The sequence below is a fragment of the Sminthopsis crassicaudata genome, chromosome 2 (genome assembly GCF_048593235.1).
Source record: "Sminthopsis crassicaudata isolate SCR6 chromosome 2, ASM4859323v1, whole genome shotgun sequence".
Classification (NCBI taxonomy): Eukaryota; Metazoa; Chordata; class Mammalia; order Dasyuromorphia; family Dasyuridae; genus Sminthopsis; species Sminthopsis crassicaudata.
Window position 1 is genome coordinate 106,852,047 of NC_133618.1, and position 25,575 is coordinate 106,877,621.

General features: G+C 34.6%; 1 long non-coding RNA gene across 1 annotated transcript in view; it reads right to left on the minus strand.

Moving 5' to 3' along the window:
* Positions 1 to 25,575, minus strand: part of LOC141554730 (uncharacterized) — a 305,869-nt gene that overhangs the window by 178,233 nt on the left and 102,061 nt on the right. The window lies entirely within an intron of this gene.

Consider the following 25,575-nt stretch of genomic DNA (forward strand, 5'->3'; position numbering starts at 1 on the left):
TTTTTTTGTTTGGTTTTTTGTTTTTGTTTTTAACCACAATCTTGTGTAGTACCTATCTCAATTACATGGGGGTACCATTTTACAGAGAAGGGATACTGGGATTCTGAGGAACCAAATCTGGACCTCATACTTTAGGTCCAATGAGAGTTCTCTATCATTCAAATTCACAATAACCGGTGGCCTTCAAGTGGTACTTTATGCTTCCCACAGTTCTATGAAGTCTAAGAGAAGTACACATAAGCTCAGAATTCAGAAGACCCTGATTTTGACTTCTGACTCTTCCATTCACAGTATAGTCTAAGAATCAATTGAGGTAGTTTTCAAAGAGTAAACCTCAAATGGTTGACTAAATGGTATCTATGGTCATACCATAGATATAAATGGTTATAACCATTTTTTCATCTAGTTGTGAGTTCATTGTTAATGTGTTAATGAGAATAGGCCAGATTCCCAGTTTTCCCTTTGTGTTATATAATCTCAAATCTCTAGAGATACTTTCTACCTGACAAGAAAAACTTTATTAGTGGACGGTACAATCAGTGGGTGACAAGAAATTTTTATGGAACTATGTACTAGAATTTTTTGTGGAAGTACAGTTTCTAAGTAACTAAAACTCATCACTTTAAACATATTTAAATTTTTTACTTTAACTATTTTGAATGAACATTCTCCTGCAATGGGATGCATTTGTCCCTATCTCATTAAACAGAGTATATTAAACATTATTTCATCTTTTCTTGAATCATTATCATAATCATTATGAATGCCAGTTACTGTATAGTGTTATACAATAATGTCCTCCGGGGATATGGAGATACATAAAAGTTTTTTTGTTGTTGTTTTTTCCATATATTAAATGGTCCCACTATGCTGTGTGTTTTTTTAAATTAATGTACTTTTTTTCCTTAGTATTTTTCAAGTTCTTTTTAACTATTTGTTGCCTGCCTTTTATCCTTCTCCTTCCAGTCCCTACCTACCATCCCTTCTATTTCCTAGGATAATTTTTTTGTTTCTATCACTACTATGGGTAGAAAAAAATTCATATTTGTTATAAGTGTTCAAAATAAGAGTAAATGAGCAAAGATTGAGAGTCTTAGGATATTCCTAAAGAAGGAACATAAAATTCATATTAAGTCCATTACATTTCTTTTGGCCATTCAAGAAGCTTTTGGGGCTTATTTCTAGGAGTTCAGCTATGTTCCATAGTGTTGAAATTGCTGAATAAATGATCCCTAAATAAGTATATACACATGCATACATGCACATAAACATATACATACACAATCAGGTACATCAACTACCTCTTGTGTCTTTCTCACAGGGATCAAAGTTTAATAAAGGAGATAGGGAACAAGAACACCATAGTGCTTCAAGAGTTTGATCATGCTATACCAGCACTGACTCAGCTTCAGAATGAAATAGTGGCCTATCTCATTGCAATGTATGACTTATACAAATGACTTCAGAATTTTGCTCACTGAATTATATTCTTGATAAGAAACAGGCTCACCCACCCTTATATCTCTTTCATTTAGCTCTTAAACCCACCCAGATTCTAATGAGTCAAAGCTTTTAATCAGAAGCTACTTAATTAAGATTGGTGGATAATGATGAAGATGAAGTTGAGCTATTTTCAACCTGCTGGAAACACCAATGAAAAGAATATGTATATACATACATACAAGTCCCCCCACCCCTAATAAATGAAACATTTTCATTAAATCTTAAATACTCAATTCTTCAGAACCTGGCAAGAAGCTCTAGCTTTCCCCCCTTCAGACAATGTTTTATTATCATGGAGATATCTGAGATTTATCCATTTGCTACTTATCAAGTGAAGGCAACAATGAATTCTTTGTCTAAATAGGCCTTTCAGTTCATTGGAGAATGGGTTTCTTTGATGTGTTAAATCCCTGAGAATCAAAATAGTGGAGTTTTCCACTAGGAGAAACTCAGTTCAATTTCTAAACATATTTTCCTGAAAGGAGCAATTACAAATGAATTGAAAGCCTAGGCTTGAAATATTAGAAGTTATAACATCCAAACTAAAGGCTAAAATAAAAACATCATATTTAACAGGAGAGGTGGCCTGTAAAAGCCACATATTTGAAAAAGTATTTAGAATGGAATTAAGCAGCTGAAAAATACAATTTGCTCCCTGCTACATCAGTATTCCCATTCATGCATTAGGATCACGGAAATGGAATTATTGAGTGCCCTAGTCATTTAGTGATAAGTGGTGGCAGAACCCAATGGTTTTCCAATTCCAAGCCCACATAATGCATACAGGAGATAATTCAGTATCACTTGAAAAAAAAAAAAAACTGATGAGAAGATATTTTCAACTTCAGAGAAAAAGACCATGTGTTTATATAGTCTGTGCCTCACAGAGCAGCTAGTAAACATCAGTTTGAATACCTGCAGGTAAATTCACCTATTGAAATTAAATAACAACATGTTAGTTTCACTTTATCAAACCTATTTACTCACTGTAAGGTAGAGATCTGTAATACGCAGGAAGCTCTTTGTGTTATTAACTGGCATTTGTTACCTGTGACTCAATCCAAAGGAGGCCAATATTGGAAGGTAGAAATGGACCTCCTTGTGTAGAAACCATACCTTTTACAGCTAATGAAGTATTTTGCGTGCTACAGAAAAATACATATTTTAAGCATATAAGAACCTGAATATTTCAAATGGAGAGGCATTTTCAGTATATTTAACAAAAAGTATTACTAGAGATATTCCAGTTTCTTTTGCTAACTGGACTATCATGCAGATAAGCAAGAGAGGATTGCTCAAAATCTATTTTCTTTCAGTATATTCTAATTTGCAAAGCAGCCAGGAGTTTCCAAGAAAGACCTTCCACAGGAAAAATGTCTGCCTGGAATGCTGACCATTTTTCGAAGAATTCTCATTGTTAAAAAAAGGAACTTTCAGGAATCAGGTCACAGAGTGGCAATGAGTCTGTGGCTTCTCATTCCTGGTATCATATGGCAATTTCTCCAGAAGCCCCATTCCACAATGCAATACACTATGGTGATAATATTCTAATGCCCACACAGACTCAACACTCTGAAATGTTACAGTGAGTCACTGATGGTGGCCAGAAGCTGGAGTCAATACATCTCTAAGAAAGGGGTCTGCAGAAGGAATATTCCTAAGGCCTGCACCAAAACAATGAATTAAAGAAGTCCCCAATGTATTTTCCCAATTTAAATTAAATTGCAATTGGTTTCAGATCCAACTGCAACACATAGACACGATAAAATATGACTAGCAAAGCTCACTTTGGGACAAAGGTTGGTTTGATAATCATAATTACATTTCCACTATCACTATTTTCTTAAGTGTTCATAGATTTATTATCCTTTTCCTGAATAACCTATGGCTGATTTGAAACTTCTTTGGTAATTTCTAAGGAGGCACTAGCAATTTCTTACATCTTCAGTAATGCCTGAAATGGACATTTTTTATATTAATGATCTCACCAGGAGAAAAAGTGTACTGTGAATGCATGATGGCCATATGGAAAAGACAATGAAGTTTAGTAATTAAAACTGAAAAGGGAAAGAACTGTGCAGTAATTAGAACACTGATTAATCAGCTGATAATTTTATCTTGATTAATGCTTCTGATTTTCCTCTTCTTATTGACCTAGGAAAGGTAGGTTTAGACCAATTAAATATAAATTATTCCCTTTTTTCACATTCCAGGCAGATTTGAGTGTTCTAAGTCATACTACATTTAAGATGAGCTGTTGAATTGCTTTTACAAAATTGGGCAGCTCCACAAAAGATGGAATAAGGTTTATGTTCCAAATGCCCTGATGCTTTTATCTAAGTCTGAATTGTACAGAATAGGTTTATTTCACTATTATGTGGGGAATATTAAAATTAGAGTAAATTGAGATAAAAAAATAAAGAATTTTTCTCTGCTAAAATTCCAACAGAAGAATGAAGAAGTTATTCATTTTTGTATCTAAGATGTGGAACATAATAAGAAGGTGAAGTTTGGGAACAGCACTAAGATTAGTCATATAATTTCACATATAAGACTTTACATATAATTCCAAAAATGTGTTATTTAATAATAAGTTTTCTGATATTAAACAGAGTTCATCACTTACTCTAAGACCAACACAGATAGATTCTTAAAAAACAAACTGATATATGTATGGAGTGTGAGTGACCCTAGTCAAGTCATTTCTTAAACCTCTTGATGTCCCATGTCACTCTAAGATTCTATGTTACCAATTTTCACTGGCAGTAGTTTTTCACCAAGAATTCCTATACCAAAGAAAATACAAGTACTGTTTCTCATTCATAAAAAAAAAACATGGAAAGAGGAAGGAAGGAAGGAAGGAAGGAAGGAAGGAAGGAAGGAAGGAAGGAAGGAAGGAAGGAAGGAAGGAAGGAAGGAAGGAAGGAAGGAAGGAAGGAAGGAAGGAAGGAAGGAAGGAAGGAAGGAAGGAAGGAAGGAAGGAAGGAAGGAAGGAAGGAAGGAAGGAAGGAAGGAAGGAAGGAAGGAAGGAAGAATGCACAGAGTTGAAATTATATTTCTATAACAGCAAAATGTGATTACATCCACCATACTTGTCACATTCTCAATGAGTACTAACTTTGGAATCAGAAGATCTGGTGAGAATCTGAGTGGTCTTACACAAGTCAATTATAACCTTTCTGACCTTTAATTTTTTCAGCAATAAAATTAGTAATGTTTCTCTTTAAAACTATAATCCATGATTTTTAAAAAAGATATATAATTTTGATTTCTAACCATGTTTTCAAATTAGACCACAAATTATACTTCTCTCACCTAAGGAAAGAGGCAACATGATATTCAAGTTGTCTTGTGATCCTTGACAAATTGCTTAATGTCTCCAGACCTCAGTTTTCTCAAACTGAAGATGAAATGTTTAGTTGTTTGTAAATTGGTATGTTATTGGATTGAACACAGAAAAATTCAAAATAAGAGACAGTTTGGTAGAGTGGATAAAGAATTGACCAAGTCAGAAAGATTTCAATTCATGTCTAACCTTTGGCATATGCTAGCCATGTAATCCTTGGTAAGTCATTTACCCTCTCAGTAACCCAAAAGATACTAGTCTGCATTGAGAGAAGTTTTGTTTTGTTTTGTTTTTCCCACATTGTGATCTCTATAGCACTGAAATCTCATATATAGTTAAAAAATTAAAATAAAATAATTGATGGAGGATGTGTGTGTGCGCGCACACATGCACGCTAAAGAATAGAAAGGGAATCAGAAAAGTCTAACATAAGGCCTGAGCTGGGCCTTGAAGGGAACCAGAGTCAGAAGTAAAAAAGGAGACCATTACAAGAAAGGAGATGGAGTCATATACAGTTAAGAGCATGTGGTCCAATTTGTTGGATTATAGAATAGTTGAGGGCAAGAAATAAGAAGTAAGACTAGAAAGATAAAATAGAGTGAAACTGATGGTACTTAAATTCCAAAAAGAAGAGTCTATGATATCTAATAAAGTAGGGAGCCATTAAAGCTTCCTGAACAGAAGAGTGACATGGAACATCCACTTGGCAGTATTAGAAAGAGGAGAGAACAAAGACACGGGTCCAAGTCTGGAGGCTCTGACAAGAGCTTAGTTAACAGAGGTGAGAAGAGTCTGAATTATGCTAGTAGATGAGGGAGCATAAAGAATAGGATGCCCAAGAGAGATGCTGTTGAGGAGGAATTGACAGACTTAGCAACTAATTAGATATATGTAATAAGAAAGAGTGAAGACTCAAGCATGGCTGCAAATTGTAGGACCATAGTGACAAGAATAAGTGTAGTGTCCTTGATAGAAATTGGCAAATAAGTAGTGAATTAAAGGGAAAGAGAATAAGCAGTGAATATGTGGTGAGGAAGTAAACGCAGTGAGTATAGACAACTCTCTTTAGAATTTTAGCAGGAGAGATATAGGATAATGGTTCAAGGAGATAAGTAGATGAAAAAGAGCGTGTCTTAGATTTTTCATTTAGTTTTAGGTTATGAGAGATCCAAGCCTATTCATAGGCAACTGGGAAGAAGCCAGTAAGTAAGGTAAAACAATGATTTAGAATTTTCCCTATGTCAGGCATTGTGCTAAGATAAAAAGAAGCAAAAAAATAAGTCCCTTGAACAACAGATTTACATTCTTCCTATCAAAGAGACAAGTAGAATAATCCTTGACAAAGAGGCCTACATCACCCTAAGTGGCTGGAACAAATGAAATAATGGGTGAGGACATGGAAAGGTTTTGAGGTTTAGAAAATTGGAATGTGAGAGAGCTCATGAAATGGACTCAATATCTTCAATAAAACAGCAAGCAAAATGACCTGCTGAGAGGGATAGAAGTAGAGGTGCAGGCTTGAGGAGAAAGGAGGTTTGAAGTCACTGTGGGGAGTTAATCAGAGTTGAATAACAAAATGGCAATTCAGTGATGAGAACTCAAGTGAGGTTGGCATTATAATGTTATATTAATTTATGTATACTTGTATGTGTATATATATATATATATATATATATATATATATATATATATATATATATACATATACATATCTCTCTATATAGTATACAATGGAACAGCTAAGTGATATAGGACATAGAGTCTGAGATCTATTGTCAGGAAGAGTCACCTTTATAAGTTCAAATCTGACCTCAGTTACTTATTGTCTGTCTGTATGATCCTGAGCAGATCAGTTAGCCCTGTCTGCCTCAGTTTCTTCATCTATAAAATGAGCTAGAGAAGGAAATGGCAAACCATTGCAGCATTTGCCAAGAAAATGACAAATGGGATCATGAAAAATAGACTGAAATAACTGAACAAAAAGACAGTGCATATTTTATTATTTCTATAATATAAAATATATAATTTAAAATTAATCTAGTCAGTATGGTTAGTAGTAGGTCTTCTCTTTTCTTTCAACATTATCTCTCTTGGTGATCCAATGGGTTCAGTTATTATTTCTATGCAGATAACTCCCATATTTAAAGAGAGAACACAGTCACTCTTCTGAACCCCAGCCCCATGTATCTAGCTGACAGAAGCAGCTAATGGTGGAGTACATAGAGTGCTGGACCTGTCATCAGGATATTCACTAAATTTCAGTAATGTCCAGCTCTTTATAACCATATTTGGGATTTTCTTGGCAAAGATACTGGAGTTGTTTGCCATTTCTTTCCCTAGCTCATTTTACAGTTGTGGAAACTGAGGCAAAGAGGATTAAGTGATTTGCCAAGGGTCACATAGCTCATAAGTATCTGAAGCCACATTTGGACTCAGGTTTTCCTGATTCCAAGTCTAGCATTCTATCCATTGTGCCATCTAGCTGCCCTCAGAATGTCATGAGATCAAATTAGGCCTCAATAAGTACAAGCTGTGTGAGGCTGAGTACATTTAGCTCAAACAATAAATACTATTTGCCTCAGTTTTTTTTTTAACTGTAAAATGGGAATAATAATATCTGCCTTTCAGGGATGTTGTAAGAATCAAATAAGATAATACCTGTTAAAAGGTGCTTGGCACATATTAGGTGCTATATAAATGCTGCTTCTTCCCTCTTCCCTCTCCTCCAAACATTTTGGACTATATGTTGTTGAAGCATTTCAAAGTCAAAATTCCTTTAATCCCCCCCCAAAAAAAAACCCTTTCCCTCTTATAGATTATGCTACTAGTCTATACTAATACTACCCCCTTAGTTTCCTAGTTTTGCAATTTTAGTATTCTCCATGTTCCTCATATTTGTCAAATCATTTGCATCATTTGTTCCTTCACAGCATCTTTTATATAAGTCCCTTCTTTCTACAGACAAAGAGCCACCATTTGAATTCAGGCACTCAACTGACTGCCTGGACTGTCCCTATATCTAGAATTCTCTCTCTTTCCTCACTTCCATCTCTAGACTTCCCTGCTTTATTTCAAGTTCCAAATAAAATCCTATCTTCTATAGGAAGTCTTTTCCAATCCCCATCAATTCTAATGCCTACCCTCTTTTAATTATTTCCTATTTTTCCTGTATATGACGTGTTTGTATATTTTTGTCTGCTTATTCCCCCATTAGATTATAATACGCCCCTTGAGGGCAAGGTCTGTTTTTTATCTCTTTTAGCCCAGTTCTTACTATATGTCAAGCAATGTTTATTGACTGACTAAAAGTCTATTAAAATAGCCTTCTAGTTGCATTTCCTGCCTCACATTTCTCTATCATCTATTAAACTGCTAAGGTGATTTCTCCAAAGCACAAGTGTGACCACACACACACTGTTCCCCCAAACTCCCTAACATGAGTTCCAGGAGTCCCCTATTAGTTTCAGTATCAAAAATAAAGTTAGTTCTTGCCACTTAAGGCTATTCACCATCTTGACCCCTTCCTATCTTGTCAGTCTTGTCAAATTTACTCCTCTCCATGTATTCTCCAGCTATTAGGAGCTAGCACCCAAATGCTTCATTTCCTATCTCCATGCCTCAGTGATGACTATTCCCTCTGCCTAAAACACTCTTCCTTCTTTACTTCCAACTCTTGACATGCCAGGTTTCTTTCAAGACTTGATTCAAATATCATCTATTTCAGAAAGCTTTCATGGTTTCCCTAGTCATATGAGACTTTACCTCCCTACTATTCCATATCTAGCAATGTATGTGTATAGGTGAGGTTGAAACCATACTAATTTAGTTCTTTTTTTTTTTATTCATTTTTCCAAATTATCCCCTCCCTCCCTCCACTCCCTCCCCCCGAATGGCAGGTAATCCCATACATTTTACATGTGTTACAATATAACCTAGATACAATATATGTGTCATACTAATTTAGTTCTGATATCACAATCAAGTAAGAATTATATTTTGATTGAATCAATCAGAACTAAATGTGGATTGAGCCTGTATACATCTAGAATCAATCAAGACCATTTTGTGAAAGACTGATCATGCCCTGAGCAATTTGTATAAAAAGAAGAGAGAGCATCAGACCCAGAAGAGGATATTTTGAGATTCAAGAGATTAGAGAAAGTGTAGAATTTCCAGTAAACCTTTGAGGAGCAGAGAAGGTAATTATAAAGAAGAGTCTGAAATGGTTCTCTAAGCATATAGAAGCAGAGGACAAAAATACCAAGAAAAGTTCAGCTCTTCCCCAATTTTCCCTTTCGGTGTCTTTCTATCCACAAACAGTATAATATCATTTGCTGTTCATTACACAAACTATACTAATCAATTAAATTTCACCTCAGCCACAAAGAAAAATAAATGGAAGATTAGACAGAGAAACTAGTCTCTACTTGGATCTCATGGATTTTTGTAACTAAGTGCTAAAAAAGAGGGAAGCAAATGGACCTTAATGGTCATTCTATTGTTTAAAATGAGTGAATGACTGTAATTAGGTCTTTCAGATGTGGCTACATGTCATTTCCCCAATTGTCATGAAATTTCCTTGAGGGTGAAGATTTCTATGTCTTTTTGCCTCTCTTTGGCTTCTGTGTTTGCCACACAGTAAGGGCTTAATAAATGCTTACCGAACGGCTTATTGATTAAAATTAAAAGACTGCAGAAGAGTGAGGCAGTCATAACAGTGGCCAAAAGACAAGAGAGTATTAGCCATAGGAGAGATTTCTGAGTCTCAGAGCTTAGAGATGAAAAGATTTTATTTGACAATGGGTTTCAAGAAGTGACTGGGGATTAGGGTTAGGCTGTGAGTAACTGAAGTTGTACTGAGACAGAAGTCATGACAATCAAGTAGGTTAGTGAATTTGGAGACCAAGGTGTTCAAGAGGTCATTAATCTGTATACTGAAGTCACAAAGGATGATGGCCTGGAGAGAGAGAGAGAAGGTACTGAGTCATTCCAGGAGAATTAACCTGGACAAGTCAAATATTTGACAGCAACAAGGATAAACAGCATAATATGCTGCAAGGGAATGGCATAAACTTCAATCAATCATTCAACCAAACATTTATTAAGTGCCAGGTTCTTTAATAAAGAAGGTTTTGAAGAGAAACACTGGCAAAGGGACTAATGTTAGAAGTGGGAGTGAGTACAAAGGAATCTACTAATTCTTCTTCTTAGTCCTACATATGGGTGCTATCATTGTTTATGCTGATAATGGATATGTTATCTTAAAAAGAAAGTCAAATTTTTTATTAATCCAAAAAGATGAAAGGAAGAAGAAAAAATCAAGGATTTAAAACAAAAGAGAGTAAGAAGCTCAAAAATGTATAGTGGAGACACCCCACAGAAGACGATAATCTCTAAGGAGGGTTCAGGGTTGAATGGGCTAAGTAGGAGTTGAGAACAACATTCTCTTCAGCATAAACATATAAGGAAATAGGAGATTAGGATTTGCTAGCCTTAGTGAGTGAAAGTAAAAGTATTCAGAATTTAACAGAATAAACCAACTCCAAGATTCTAATTAAAATGTTAGTAGGATGAATATATATTATGTGATAACTGGGTGGCTCAGTGGATATAGCACTGGTTCTGGAGAAGGAAAACTAGAGCTAACATCCAGCCTCAGACAAATACTGGCTTTGTGGCCTTGGGTGAATCACTTAATCCTGTTTATATCAGTTTCTTCATTTGTAAAATAAGTTGGAAAAGAAAATAGAAAATCCCTCCATTATCTTTGTCAAGAAAACTCCATAGAGTTTAGTACATATGAGTCAGGAAAAGTCAGACAAGACTGAACAATAACAGCATGAATTATAAATCAAAGATAAGTCAAATACTTAGAGCTACATCAGAGTGAATTGTAATCCTTATTTCATAGATAAGGAAACTGAATGACCCAAGTCCCAGAGGTAGTAAATGATATAATTAGGATTGGAATTCAAGTCATATGATTCCCATGTTCAAAATATATTCCATAGTACCATCTCCCTCATGTCTGTTTATTGTAGATACCTCTCAGATGATTACAGCTGAGGAAGAATAAGGAACCCCTCTACCATCAATAGAACATTACCACTCCCAGGTGAAGCTTATTCAGATGATTGAGGGAAGAGGAGAGGGGTAGTAGAAAAGAAATAATAGCTAATTTGGTTCTACTTTGACTCACAATTCAATTTATTAGTCCATTTTTACAGGAATTATGGTAATACACTCAAAAAGCCTAGAAGCCATTTATTAATTATAAATTCTTAATGACTGATATTGATGTAACAAAGCTGACAAGATAAATATTCAAGTGTATATGACTTCAAAATGTTCTCATGAATCCAATCCTCATGAATAACTTTGTGTCTTTGTTTCCTTGTTCTAGACTATAAGCTCCATATAGTCTAGGCTATATTTTTTTTCTAATACTTCCTTCTCCCTCAGCACCTCATCCAGGTCTCTGTTCAGAACTGGTACTTCATTCATAGAGAATTCACTGAACATGGTAAACACTTTGAGGAACCTGATTTTAAATTTTAATTTGATTTAATTTTAAATTGATATCAAAACCAAGCAACTATCTCCCAAAATGGAACACCAACAAAACTGATTCCATTTGAAAAAGGCAATGAAATGAAGTAAAAAGTTCAAAGTAGATCTCAAAGACAGTAGTGTCACCTAATTTTAATAGAAAAGACTGAATTTCCCACTGTTCTCTATAATCACGATTTGTTCCTTGCCAATGGCACAAATTAACCCAGATCTACACAAATGCCTGTTGGCTGATTAATTTGAGTTCAGGATTTACAAGGAATTTATAGACCTGATTTAAAAAAAAAGAAAGAAAGAAAGAAAGAAAGATGTTTGATGTCAGGAAAGAATAAGGTATGTACTAAAAGAGAAAGGACTTTAGTTATTTGAGAAAGTCTTGTTGAATGGATAGGACTATAGGATAAGAAAATAGATATGTGTACTAAAACATGGAATGAGAAGCAATATGGCATAATAGAGAGTTATCCTTAAAGCCAAACCATGTTCAAGTCCTTCTTCTGACACTTACAACACAGGCACCCAGCCCTGGGAAAATCTCAACTACTCTAAGCCATAAGCATTATTTTAAATCTATAAATCGCAGAGAAAGTGCTAAAGTGCATTGATAGATGAAATCACAAATCTGATCCTTACCCTTAGGCTATTAAAAGAAATGATACACACCAAATGCTCAAAATTAGTTTACTAAATTTTGCCCAAATAAAAACTTGTGAATACCAATTTGGATCCTGTTTTCCCTTGTCCAATATTAAAGCCAAGTCCTGAACATGAAATCAGGAAGACATCATCTTCTCTCCTCTGCTGCTTTTGGGAATTTATATTAAAACAAAACTGAAAAATTTGAACACATTCGATTATTCAGAGCCCCCAGTTAGGAAAATGTCTAACATTTAGGCAGAGGTTTGATTTCTTGCTTTAATTTTAATTTATATTTATCACTAGCTAAATGCCAGCCTCTCAGTAGTTGAAACAAATTTCAATTTAAGAAGACACATTTGAGTAAAGAATCAAGCCAGATAGGTTATAGTGTCTGTTAACAGATAGACAGGCATTGGGAAAGGGAAGCTGGGGAAAGAGTAGACCGTTTTCTTGCAATGTCCCTTTGTACAAAAGGAGATAGATGCTGGGACAGTCAAGGGCCCTTCTCCCTCCCTGTCATAGATCAATTATACATTCCCCCCACCCCCCCTTTGACCTTATGTCCCTATATTTCCAATTTTTTCTAACAAGCTTTTAAGGTCCAACCTAGAGCAGGCAGGTTATGTTGTACTGCTCTGGGCTGTAATCAGGAAGATCTGAGTTCAAATTCAGCATTAAGTATTTACTGTCTTAACCTGGGCAGTAATTTAATGAGTTTTTTTTTAACCTCAATTATCTCAACTGTAAAATCAAACTAATAACACCTCTTTTGCAGGGTTATTATGAAGATCAAATGAGAAATTTCTAAAGCATTTAGCACAGTATCTCCCACATAGTAATTGACATATAAATGCTTAAATCCTTCCCCTTTCTCTCCAGCTCATTGGTTTATGCAAATCCCACAAGGTTAAATACCTCAATATTTGCAAACCAATTTTCTATTGTACCTGGAATAAATCTAGACCTTGGTGTCTGGACTAAGGATGGGTGTGTAGGTATATTGAAATTCATTATTTTAGCTTAGTCAAGTCCTAGTCTTACAAAAATAAGACCTGACTTCTAAGTTACAAGGGTATAAATTTCAAAAACTAATACTATAGTTATCAGTACTCTGGAACAATTTCTGGACACGATAGTCCTTCTTGGAGACCACAGAATTTTATCCAGTCCAATTCAACAGGCATTTATTAAGCACTTACTATGTTCTAAGAATCATGCTAGAAGCAGGAGAATATAGTTCCAAAAAAAAAAAAAAAAAATATATATATATATATATATATATATATATATATATATATATATATATATACTCAAAAAGCTTACATTCTAAACCAAGGGTTCTTAACCTTTTTGTATATTTTTTGTATGTTCATAGATACCAGGTGGAGAACTCCTACTCTAAACCAAAGATAATATTTTTCCAAAAAGGCAAATTTAGAACATTAGGAAGGGCCAATCATGGACAGAGAGCATTCTGACCTTTGATCAAAAATCTCTATCAGGGACAGAGACAAATGTCTTTTATATCTTAGAGTATTAAATTCAGTGTCTAATACAAATCCAGTCAAATCAGTCCTTTTCATGCCTAATTCTTATTTCAAGTTGAGCTATGTCTTTTATACTATACATATGCAACTTTGGCTTATTTTAATTTTCAAACTGTGAATTTGGTAGTCAAGTATTTCCTTAGACCAGTGATTTCTAAACTAGAGCTGAAGATTCTTTCTGAAAGAAGTAGGAGGAGAATAGGATTATTTTAATGGGTCTGGAAATCCATAAATATATACATATTTTCTTTAGAATGAATAAATGCACATGCTTGCTTCCTGTTTGTGTGTATATAAATGCATGTGTCTTTTTCCTATGAGCATCAATATATGATCTGGTCCATAATAAAATTCAAATTCATTTAAAAGTATTACTGAATTTAAAAGTATTACTTGTTTTCTGTCATTATATATTTTCTTCATCAATGGAGTATAGCTGCTGTCATGTGGGAATTGGTTAAATTTTTAGACATCAAAACAGAGTACTCAAATTTGAAAAGACTCTTAGCCTTATTTAATTTTTTACATCGTTCAAGTACTAGAATATCAAATAGAATCTAAGCAAAGGTTCAGTTCCAGAAATTCAAATAAACAATAATAAAACGACTAAGTACAAAATCCACCAGCAATTCTCTCAAAACATAAGCTTCTAGAGGGTGGGACTATCTAGTATGTATTGTGCACAAGGCCTAAACTATTTTTGGTTTACTAAAATATGAATTATATATGTTATTTATGACCTTGGATAGTAAGTAAAAAAAATAAATCTTCTAAACTGGGTACCTCTCCATATAATTTATAATATATATCCCTCCTAATTGAAAAGCCCTAGGTCTATTAGTGGTCAGAGTGCTTGAGTACAAATCCATGGGATTCTTCCAATCTTCCAAAGATACTTAGCTCTAGATTTATAAGTTTCTATATAGTGAAACACCAGAATGGGGCATTTTAAAGCGAGCACTCTCTTTATCTCAATTCTGCAATCTGAAAATCACTTAAGTGTTGCCCAGTTCAGCAGCATAAATTATATCCAACCTCAAGGGCTATAACTCATACTCCTCTTCTAGTGGCTCACAATATGTGTTCCTTCCTTGCAAAAAATATTAACACAATGTTTTTCATGACATATAGGCCCCAGTGCAAACTTTACTACTGAAGAGGAATAACTGGAAGGGTTCCCGGAATGAGAGTTCTCTAGGGCCAGCTGAGGGAGACTGATGAATGCTCCAGTTTCCTGGGAAGGTAGTAGACAGTGGGCGATTCACCCTCCCTGCTTATGAAGACTGCCTTCCTCTACAGGAAACACTCCCATATTTTGCTTCTTGAGCCACTGCAAAAAAAAAAAAAAAAAAAAAGACATTTCTCCTATGTCAGAGGGAGGTCACCATTACTACTGCAAATATACCTTTGTGATGCTCATTTTAAATGCATTGACCTTTTGGCTCAGTCCTTTTTGCTAGTCCCATTAGCTGTTCATCTATAGTACACTTCTTAGGAATGAACACAGTTGGGGAATAGACCAGGAAGAGGAAGTTTTATGAGAGATGAGAGCTTAGCAGTCATTGTTTAAATAAGAAGAGAATTGAAACTTGTACTCATGATTTATTCTGTGTTGATTCAATTCAGTTTAACTGGTATTTATTAATTACTTACTATGTATAGGACATTACACAAAAATGAAAAACAATGTCTGCTTTAAAGGAGCTAACCTTCTATTGCAGGAATTCAAAAATTACTTCTTTTTGATTCAAAAGCCAGAATATGAATGTAGTGAGGGACACCTGCTGACTTCTGGTTATATATGTATGTAGAAGAAAAGGTAGTTTCACAAAATTCATGGAAAGCTTCAAGTACAAAAACTTGGACCAACAAAGTGATCAGTAAATAATAAGGGAGCATTTTATTCATGGTCGAGGAATTGTAATCCAGAGTACTGAGTTGCCTTTTCATAATGGGATGCCAGGGTGGAGAGTCCCAACAAAGATTAAATTCACTCTGAAAGGAAATTAGGTAATAGATGAAACAGTGGGTGGGTTGCAAGTTTTTTTGTTTGTTTTGTTTTTGTTTTTCTGCAGGGTAATAGAACCTTCCTAGAAAAATCACTAGATTGGTTGTGTCCTCTGACTTTCAAAAGCAGGCCATGGACCATACCCCAACTGATGACACTTGTAGGGTCAACAGACTAGGTGAACTTCAGTGAGAGAGGGGTTGCAGAAGCATCCTTAGAGTTGTCTCTGTCCTACAACAGGAACAGTTAGAAACTGTTGGTTTCAACAAAGATTTCCAGGACTTTGGCAATAGGGATAGTAATTAGAAACTTCTAGTCAGAACAGAAAAGAGTCCCAGAGTTTCCCAGGGGGTGACAAAAGAAAAAGAGATTTCTGATTTTTAAAAATAAAATAAAATAATGGAAATGTCATTCACTTATCCAAATAAGTGATTTTTTTATTTTGTTTTTTACTGAGGCAATTGGGGTTAAGTGACTTGCCTAGGCCACACATCTAGGAAGTATTAAGTGTCTGAGACTGGATTTGAACTCAGGTCCTCCTGATTTCAGGGCTGGTGCTCTATCCACTATACCACCTAGCTGCCGCTGAAATTGAGGTTATAAGGGGTCATTTCTGTTGCCCCTAGACTTAAATGCAAGCCAATTATTGCTATTGACTATGGTTAATTATGTCTTCAGATCTAGTGTTAGGGTTAGGAAGAATGGTTGGTAACTACCATGAATCTATCATCATGCAATCTTGTGAGCAACAGCACTCCTAAGTGTTACATGAAATCATAGGGCAGCTTGGAGGTGCTATAGGGCATGGAGCAGGGAATTTATCTTCTGAATTCAAATGTGACCTCAAGGCACTTACTAGGGGGTGTGTGACTCTGGGCTCTTCATCCTATTTGGCTTTTTCCTCACCTGAAACTGGAGAAGGAAATGGCAGATCACTTAGTATCTTTGCTTTAAAAAAAAAAAAAATCCCAAATGGAATGAAGCCAGACATGACTTAAAACGACAGAAACCCACTCATATACCAATAAACTTTTTATGGTAGTCATGCTTTTATTATGTTACTCTATAGGGAATGGGAAAGATTACCATAAGGAGCAAAGTTAGGTCAAAAAATCCTGTATTCTAAATATAGGAAACTAGATGCCCTCTTTCTTATCAGTTTTGGAGAGACAATTATGCTCATTTTCAAATAAATGTTTTGCTTTAAGTTCAGATGCTTTCAGATAAAAAGAACTGCCCTCCAGGGCAGGTTGAGGGCTCCCCATTTAAAAATATATTTCTTGAGAACAATCCATCCCCATTTTCATCATGTCCCAACCAGTGTGATAAATTCATTATCAAATCATGAGGACTATTTTTGGGTTGCTACACATACTTCCCCTTAGTCTCCTCAGACTCTCTGATTAGCCTCCCTTTACATAGAGGATTCAAAATGCTAACCATCTCTTCATTTGCCAACAACTGCTCTTCTTAGTTTCAATTTTATCAGTGTCTTCATCATGCCCCTGCCCTGATACTTTCTAGCCATCTTCACTCCCCCCCCTTTTCTTCAATCTTCCTCTTTCTTCTCTCCTTTTGCTTATTGTCTTTCCTTATTAGATTGCAACTCCCTACAAGGTAATCTGCCTTTCTTTTGTTACTTATATCCCCACAGCTTAAAATATCATTTCATAATAGAGATTTTAAGGTTAAATAAGAGGGATCATGGGAATAGGAATGGGGGGAAAATAGACACCATATTATGCAATCCCTTCATTCCACTAAAAAAAAAAAAAAGATCAAGAGAGTTTAAGTTTTTTATCTGAGTAGTGATTAGCAGATTAGCAGAAAATGGATTTGGGATTTTATAATTCCAGTTCTACATTTGCTTCCATTTGCATTCCATACTACTTTTGCTTCTTTCAATATCAAGTCCTCATCACAGCTCAGACTTAATTGAACAATGTTGCTTTCTCAGATCTGAAAATACATATTCTTTACCTCGAGGCATCTAAAAATCAGAAATAATAAGGTTTTAGTCATCTAATCTCTTGACATCAAAATCCCTCCAATCTGCTGAAGTGAAGTTAGTCCTTAGTAAAAGGATGGACAACTTTACCCATGACAGTCATTCCACAAGTAAAATTTTAGTTAAACAAACAACAAAAATGAGGTGTTCCCAAATCCCTCTCTAAAGCTATATTCTCATCTCATTGATCATGCATGCTATATGGGGCTAAATTAGTAACTTGGAGCAAAAGAGGATACATAAATCAGCACTCCTTTCATTTAAGAGGGTTCTTACAGCTCTAAAAGTCTATGATATTCCCTCCCCCATGAACAGATTCTATTAAATACCATATTAGCAATTTTAGAAAAGCAGGGTTTATAACCTACTTCACACAAAGAAATCACCCTAATAGACTTATTTTAAGCCAATGGTGACATCCATAATTTGGAAGTAATAAGGAAACTATAAACTTTTCACAATGACCATAATTAAGTAATCCAGAGTAGAACTGGGCGAATGCCCAAAGCAAATAAACAGAAATACTGTGTGGCAGAACAAACAGTACATTGTGCAGATATCCCATAAATCCGCAGTTAGTAAGTTGGATTTTTTTTATCTTCATAAATGTTCCCCTCTCTTTAAAAAGATGGAGGAGGGGAGAAGTTGAAGATAAATATGACATATTCAAAAAGCCACAAATGAAGATTAGATAATCTGAGAATATATATAATGGCTTCCTCCAAAATAATTTGTATTCTCTCAAACTATGTGTCATTGTGAAATCTTATAATAGTTTCTGAGCTATGAACTAGATTACAAGAGTCAAATTTTAAAAGCAACATTGTATAAAAGGAGTTAATATACCATCTGGCCTTTATCTCAAATAACATTAAGATGTGTCCACATGGCTGGGGCCAAATGGCAAGCAGCCAGCACACTAAGAGGAGCCTCTCTTAGTATTTTGCAAATGAAGGGATTCTTCCCAAAATGGTATTTTTACCCCACTGGAATCAGCCTTTTATTATATAACAAGTAAAAGATCATGTGATACAAGTCTAGCTTTCCTGGCTTTCTTCAAGTCTCAACAAAAGTCATCTCTTCTACAAGACGCCTTTTCTAGTCCTCCTTAATCTTAGTGTCTTTTCTCTGAGATCTCCAATTTACCTGGCATATATCTTATTTGTAAGTTGTCTTCAGCACCTTATAACTTGATCTCTTTGAGATCTGGGTCTTTTTCATTTCTTTATATGACCAGAACTTAGCACAGTAGGTGCTTTATCACAAATATTGGTTGATTGATTGCAAATGACCAAGTATCTTTTGAGGCAGACAGAGCAATTTAGTTATAACAATGACCACAGCCAAAATACAGTATAATCTTAAATATGTCAAATTTGGGGGGACTAGGATATTCTATTTAATTTGATTTTCTTATTAAAGAATGATGCTTTTTTTCACTTTTTACTGGAGCAAATATAATTTATTTCAATCTATTTAAGAGTATATAAGTAATGGGCTATGAAAAATGAGATATACATAAAGAGATATACATATAGAGCCTTTGACTCTATCACCATTTCTGAGAACTATTGAATCAATATAAAACAATCATTATAACAAAGAGGCCATGCGAGCCCTGAAAACTACTCAGCCAGATAACATTTGATCTATTGGTCATGCAAAAAGACAAAATCAAAGGCAAAGCTGGTTTAAAATAGTTTATTTGAACAAATAGAATTAAGTGATGAAGAACAACTAACCTTTAGGCTTCAGAAAATAATGAAAAAGAGCATAAGGAAAACAAGCCTGAAGAAAATTTGGCCCATGATATCAAAGACAATCAAAGTCTGTCTATTACATAGATCAATAAATAAGGTTTTCTTAAATGTAAACAGTATGTCTAAGAAGGTGGTCTACTCATGTAGTAAAAACAAAATATAACAAACAGAAAAAATTAAAATATAGAGAAAACACTCCAATAGTTTAGAAAGATCATCTACATGGACTTGATGGAAGAATATGGAAATGAATCACACAGGATGAGAGACAGGAATGGTTTTCAACCTGTTTTGGGAGAAGGAATATGTACATCAGGGAAATCATAGAGTCAATGAAGTATTAAAAATCTTTGTTAAATGTTTCTTCTATTTCCTGAATTTGTAAGTGTAGTGTATTAAACATAACTGCATGATTTCCTGAACCTGTGGTTAAACATTTCCCAATACCCTTGTTACTCTTCCAAATATTATAACTGTATTGTATTGAAGTTGTAGACATTTTAGAAAATTGGACTGAATATATAGTCATTCTGTAGTATATTCTCAAAGTGTCTTGTTTTTTTAGTAAATCTCTGGTAGTAACGTTTCTCCTAAAATTCAAACGTGAAAGAAAGAAGACAAGGAGAGAAAGAATGGGGAGCAGGATGGGAAAACAAAGCACGATAAAGCTAGAGGGAGAAAGAATGAGAAGAAAGAGAGAGAAAAAGGGGAAAGAAGGGGAGGAAATGAAAAAAGAGGAGAGGAGAAGAGAGGAAGGAAGGAAGGAAGGAAGGAAGGAAGGAAGGAAGGAAGGAAGGAAGGAAGGAAGGAAGGAAGGAAGGAAGGAAGGAAGGAAGGAAGGAAGGAAGGAAGGAAGGAAGGAAGGAAGGAAGGAAGGAAGGAAGGAAGGAAGGAAGGAAGGAAGGAAGGAAGGAAGGAAGGAAGGAAGAGGAGGGAAGGAGGGAGGAAGGGAGTAAAGAAAAGTAAAAAAAGGCAGAGAGGAAGAGAGAGATAGGAAAGAGAAAGAAAGAGGTCATTGCTTAGTGTTATCATTCAAGGGGTTATTGAATTTCTAAGATAAAAATAGAGTTTATTATCATTATGTTTTATTAGTATTAATAATCATTCTTTTCCAAAGCTTTTTAAATAAACAAAACTGAAAGAAAGGGAATTCTGATGAAAACTATTCAAAACTTTTAAAGAAGCAATGTGTTTTACTGGAAAATATTTGTGATTTGGGATAAGAAGAATCATGTTCAAACTCTGGCTCTGTCACTTGTCATGTGACCTTGGGCTAGTCATGTAATATCTCTGTGCTCAGTTTCCTCATCTGTAAAATGATGCTATTGGACAAATGCCTATCAAGGTCCCTTCTGGGTGGAAATCTATGATCCTATAACCTTAGGTAAAGGGAAAATTAAAATGTAAATAATCTCATACCAGACCCACAAAACTGTCATATCCATACTCAAAGACAATGGATCTTTGGACCACAAAATTCTACTCTATAAAACAACAGCTCCCATTTCATCAGGAGTTTTCTAAGGAAAACCTCTCAATGAACAGAAAATTTCTAAAGGACTTTTTTATGATTCATAGTTTCAATGAGAGCCACATCAAACTCTTATTTTAAATCTGAAATCTAGCAAAATTCAGAGATTTGTGCTGAACATTGATTTTTATTCAAACTGGAACCTCAAAGACAATCTCGTGGGGTGTGAACCCATATCAACTATAGCTTTCAAAGCTTTGAATGACATTCTTCAGAAGTTAGGGTTGAGTTGTAAGCAACACTCCTTTGAGAAAATACAACTCAACACTAATGGCAGAAGAGATCCTACAATCTTCTTTATCCTCCAATTTTGCACCTCACATAAACAATCTGGAAAATTTTCTGACTTGGCAAGTAATGAATCTGAACAAATGGTTGAATGTGGGACCCAAGAATCGAAGCTTTATTATACAATGTAATGAATCAGCCCTAAGCACATAGAAAAGAATAGCATGATAGAGATGATGGTAACTCATTTACGCCTGATTTTTTTTTTTTTAAGAATGATTTTAACAAAGTGACTATGTCTCTTTTTAACATCCAGGAACAAAGCCAGACATCTGAGAACAGTTAGTCAGTGTCATAACAAAAGGTTAAAAAAAATCACCAATTCTGACAAATGTAAGTAGATGTTGGATCAAAATAGAAGTGACTTCTTTAAAGGACAATGGTACATTGTTCTCTAAACCTATCTAACAAGGCAAGGCATAAAAAATAGCACCATTTTAGGAAATGACAGGGCTGAGCTGGACAGATATCACTCAGTTACCAAAAGTTATTTGAAAATTCAGCCTCTTTAGTTACAGAAAAGTCAAGATATTGCTATTTAGAATCTTGAAATATCCAAACTGAAGTTGCTATTGCTAAATGATAAATTAACCTCAATATAACGAAGAATGTCAGACTGGTTGGATTCAATAAAAAATACACCTATGTGAAACATAAGGCTCTCAGTATTTTGAAAAATGTTATTGAACCAAAACAATAACATGATCACCTAAGTCTCCTTTTTAAAATGTTACAATGAAAGAAAATAGAGGTATTTGATTATTCATAATAATCAAAAAGACCAGACATATGGAAGGACAATAGCACTCTACCTTTTGAGATTCAAGCTCCATTCAACTCTGGACAATAACTTATTAGCTATAATATAGTGGAGATTTTCTTGTATACAAGTTGGACTAAATGGAATCTGAGACTTCCATGGATTCCCACAAATATGAACTCTAGTATAACTAATATCTGTTTCTTTTTTTTTCAAATTATAACATTACCAAATAAACTAATAAGTATATGAGCATTGTGATTAAATTATAAACAAAAACAACTGTGTAAAAAGACATTCATGTCTATAGGAATAAATTAACCACCCCACTTCACTCCAAAAAGTTAAGCACTACTATTTACAGATGACATAAAGAAATTTAACCTATAGTCCCTATTGTTGAAGAGATTAAGGCTTTTTGGGGGAGCCAAGATGTATGAAAAGATCACTAACAATCCAGGCAAAAAGTGTCAAATCTGTGTCACAGATAATAAGGTCTATAGAAGTTCAGCATCGCGACAAAAATGTTCAATAAAGAAAATCTGAGGCACAAAGTTCCAAGCATAATGTATTTATTAGCAAGGCTAACAATTGCCAATAACAGAGATCAATGGACCCTTAGTAACCAGAGGCATCTTTGACAGCCAGGCTAGTCTTTTTTATACATTTGAAAAGATAAGAGATGCAAAAAATCAGCTCTGTGATGAAAGCTAAACTAAACCAGTAACTGGCATATATCAGAGATATGGATGGTCTTACATTTGACCTGATTCACACAAGGGTATCTCCAAGATTTATGACAATGAGAAAAACCCAGAATTTGTCAACATTCTTTGGAAAGTGCTACATTAAGCAAACCCATCAACGTAGACTTATCACCAAGCAGAATTTCTTATGACCCTGTTAACTCATCCTCCCTCTTCCCTTTTAGGGTAACATGGATTGAGAGAAAAATAGTTTGAATCCAGGTTATGGCCACAGAAATGGAGAAGTTAAACTCTTATATGAAACTCTTAAGTAAAACTATTTTATAATGCCAAGCCAAATTTTCTTTTTAAATCAAACTAATTCATAAGTACTTATTCTAGTGATTAGATGCAATTCTCAATCAAAATTAATAAATAATATAGAATAAAGCTGAGTAATCTAACTGAGGTGGTCAAGGAAGTCTGGATTACATAAAACAATTCAGGCTATTTCTGAAATCACTAAAATCCTTAGTAAAGATCTGAAAGGCTGAATATGAACCCAACAATAACAAATAGTTATTTCCATGTGTGTCTCAGTCCTTGAATGTCTAATCTTTAGACATACAAGATAATTTCCTCTCTTCATCAGATTCCCATTCCAAAGAAGCCCATCCAATTCTCTAAGGGAATATCATAATCAAAAATTGCAGAATCTCAGATTTGGGAAGGGCTTCAGATAACATATAATTTAATTACAACCTGAATGAGAATTTCCTTGACAACAAACCCAACAAGTTTAGCTTTAAAAACCTTAGCTTTAAAAGGCCTCAAGAGATAGAAAACTAAAAGAGCCCATTTCATTTTGAATACAGATGTCACTGTTCAGCTTTTTCTTGTATCAAATCTGAATTGGCCCTTTTGAAACTTATATTTGTAGTTCGAGTTGAAATATATCTATCCACAAATTTAATAAAATATTAACATTATGTAAAGTAAAAGAAAGAATAATTAGCAATAGAGAGTAAAATGAAAGAAATAGACATTTAATGGAAAGAATATATTTGCTGATTCTAGAAAAAATATATATATATATATTTAAAAGGCTACCAAATTTCTGTTCATAACAAATGCTAAATACTTCTTTAAGGAAGAGAAAGCCTTAAGAAAAAAATTGCATTTAGGAGATCTGACTAATCACAACACTCATTGTAATGCAATAACATATGGGGTAAATCTGTTTTTCATCACTCAAAATGATTTTTTTTCAAAAAGACTTAACAAATTAAGCCAGAATGCACTTATTTTTTTCTAAAAATTTTCAGAATAAAACTGTCAAATGCAGGTAAATTAAAATACAATAATTTAAGCTGAATGGAATTATATGTTTTAGACAAAATTTATCAGTATATGAAAAAATTCCAACTACTTTGTTATAAATCAATAAAATATTAAATCATACATCTCAATTATTTGAATATTGATGAATCTATGGTCTCAAGGATTTATTGTCTAATGAATGGAAGAATGTATTGGTAGTAATGTTAGCAAATAGGTACAAATTCTGGCCAGTAACCCTTTAACTTGATTTCTTAAAGATTATTTAAGTACTAAGTCTAAGCAAGTGACTCTTTCAAAATATGATGTTAATTCAAAATATCCAATAGTAAATTAAGACCATCAAGAAAATACCTCATTTTATCAAAGTGTGGCTCAAATAATCTGTCGCTGCATTGAAGACTATAGAAAAAAATAAAGTACTAAAGTTTAAATGCTTATCTTCCAGTCCATTTTTTTATATGACAACTAATGACTTTCCAGTGGCTTCTGTTCCTCTCCAAGTTCACGTTAAGAGTCTTTCCAAAGAAGGAACTAACCAAAATAAACACTAACAACTTCTTCCTTCACCCAAACATCATACCTCTAATGGCCTTGATCCTATTTCCAAAAAGTATTGCCTGGAGAAAGAGTGTCATTAACTTTTTCTCTATTTTTTAAACTCTTGAAAGTTTCCACATTTATTGATTTCCAGGAATTAGTCATATTTCTTTGGAGATTTTTTTAACAAAGCAGAAAAAGATATATTCTACTCCAGAATATCTGCAGATCTAAATCCAATATCTCTGAGTCTCCAACTTCTGCTTCATGTGTGTATTTTTTCCCTATGCCCAGTCCTAGCAATCTTACAAATTCAACAATGCAAAACTTGGCTGTCTTCTAAGATCAACAAGGAGACTGCCCTTTGTCAAAAATTATTCTGTACTTTTCTGCAGCCCCAGTAGCACTTTTCACAGTTGGGATTATTCTCCACATTGTTGCATACAGTCAAAGTCACTCAAGAATTCCTACGGTCCCAGAAGCACTAAAAATACATAACAGCCTCCTTACAATAATGGCTGTGAATCACAGCATTCCTCGGCTGACATAAGTAGTTAAAATAGTTGGGGGAAAAAAGTTAAATAAAAGTTTTTCAAAAGTTCAAGTAAAAAAAATGAAAAGGGGTTGAAAAGGACTCCCCTACCGTCTAACAATATTAAAGTCTGTCTCAAATTTACAAACGTCCTCAGCAACATCAAATGCCGCAGCTTCAAACACACGCGCCAGCTTCAAGCCCGGCAGCTTCAAATGCCGTAGCTTCAAACACACGCGGCAGCTTCAAACGCGCCAGCTTCAAACAGCCTTGTGGCAGCCATCTTGTACACGCTCAAAAGAGCACAACCCCAGGAACCTTAGGCAGCCACCTTCTCCGAGAGGCTACACAGAGCCTTTGTTGGGGGGAAAAATGGAAGGAGAAAGAGAAAAAAAGGAATTTGCAGACATCAAATTAGCCCATAGAGGGAGCTCGTATAGGCCCATAATTTCACAGTAATTGGAATCTCCTCTAATTTAAAATATGTGTGTCATTTGTTAGAGAAAGACTCAAGAGGTC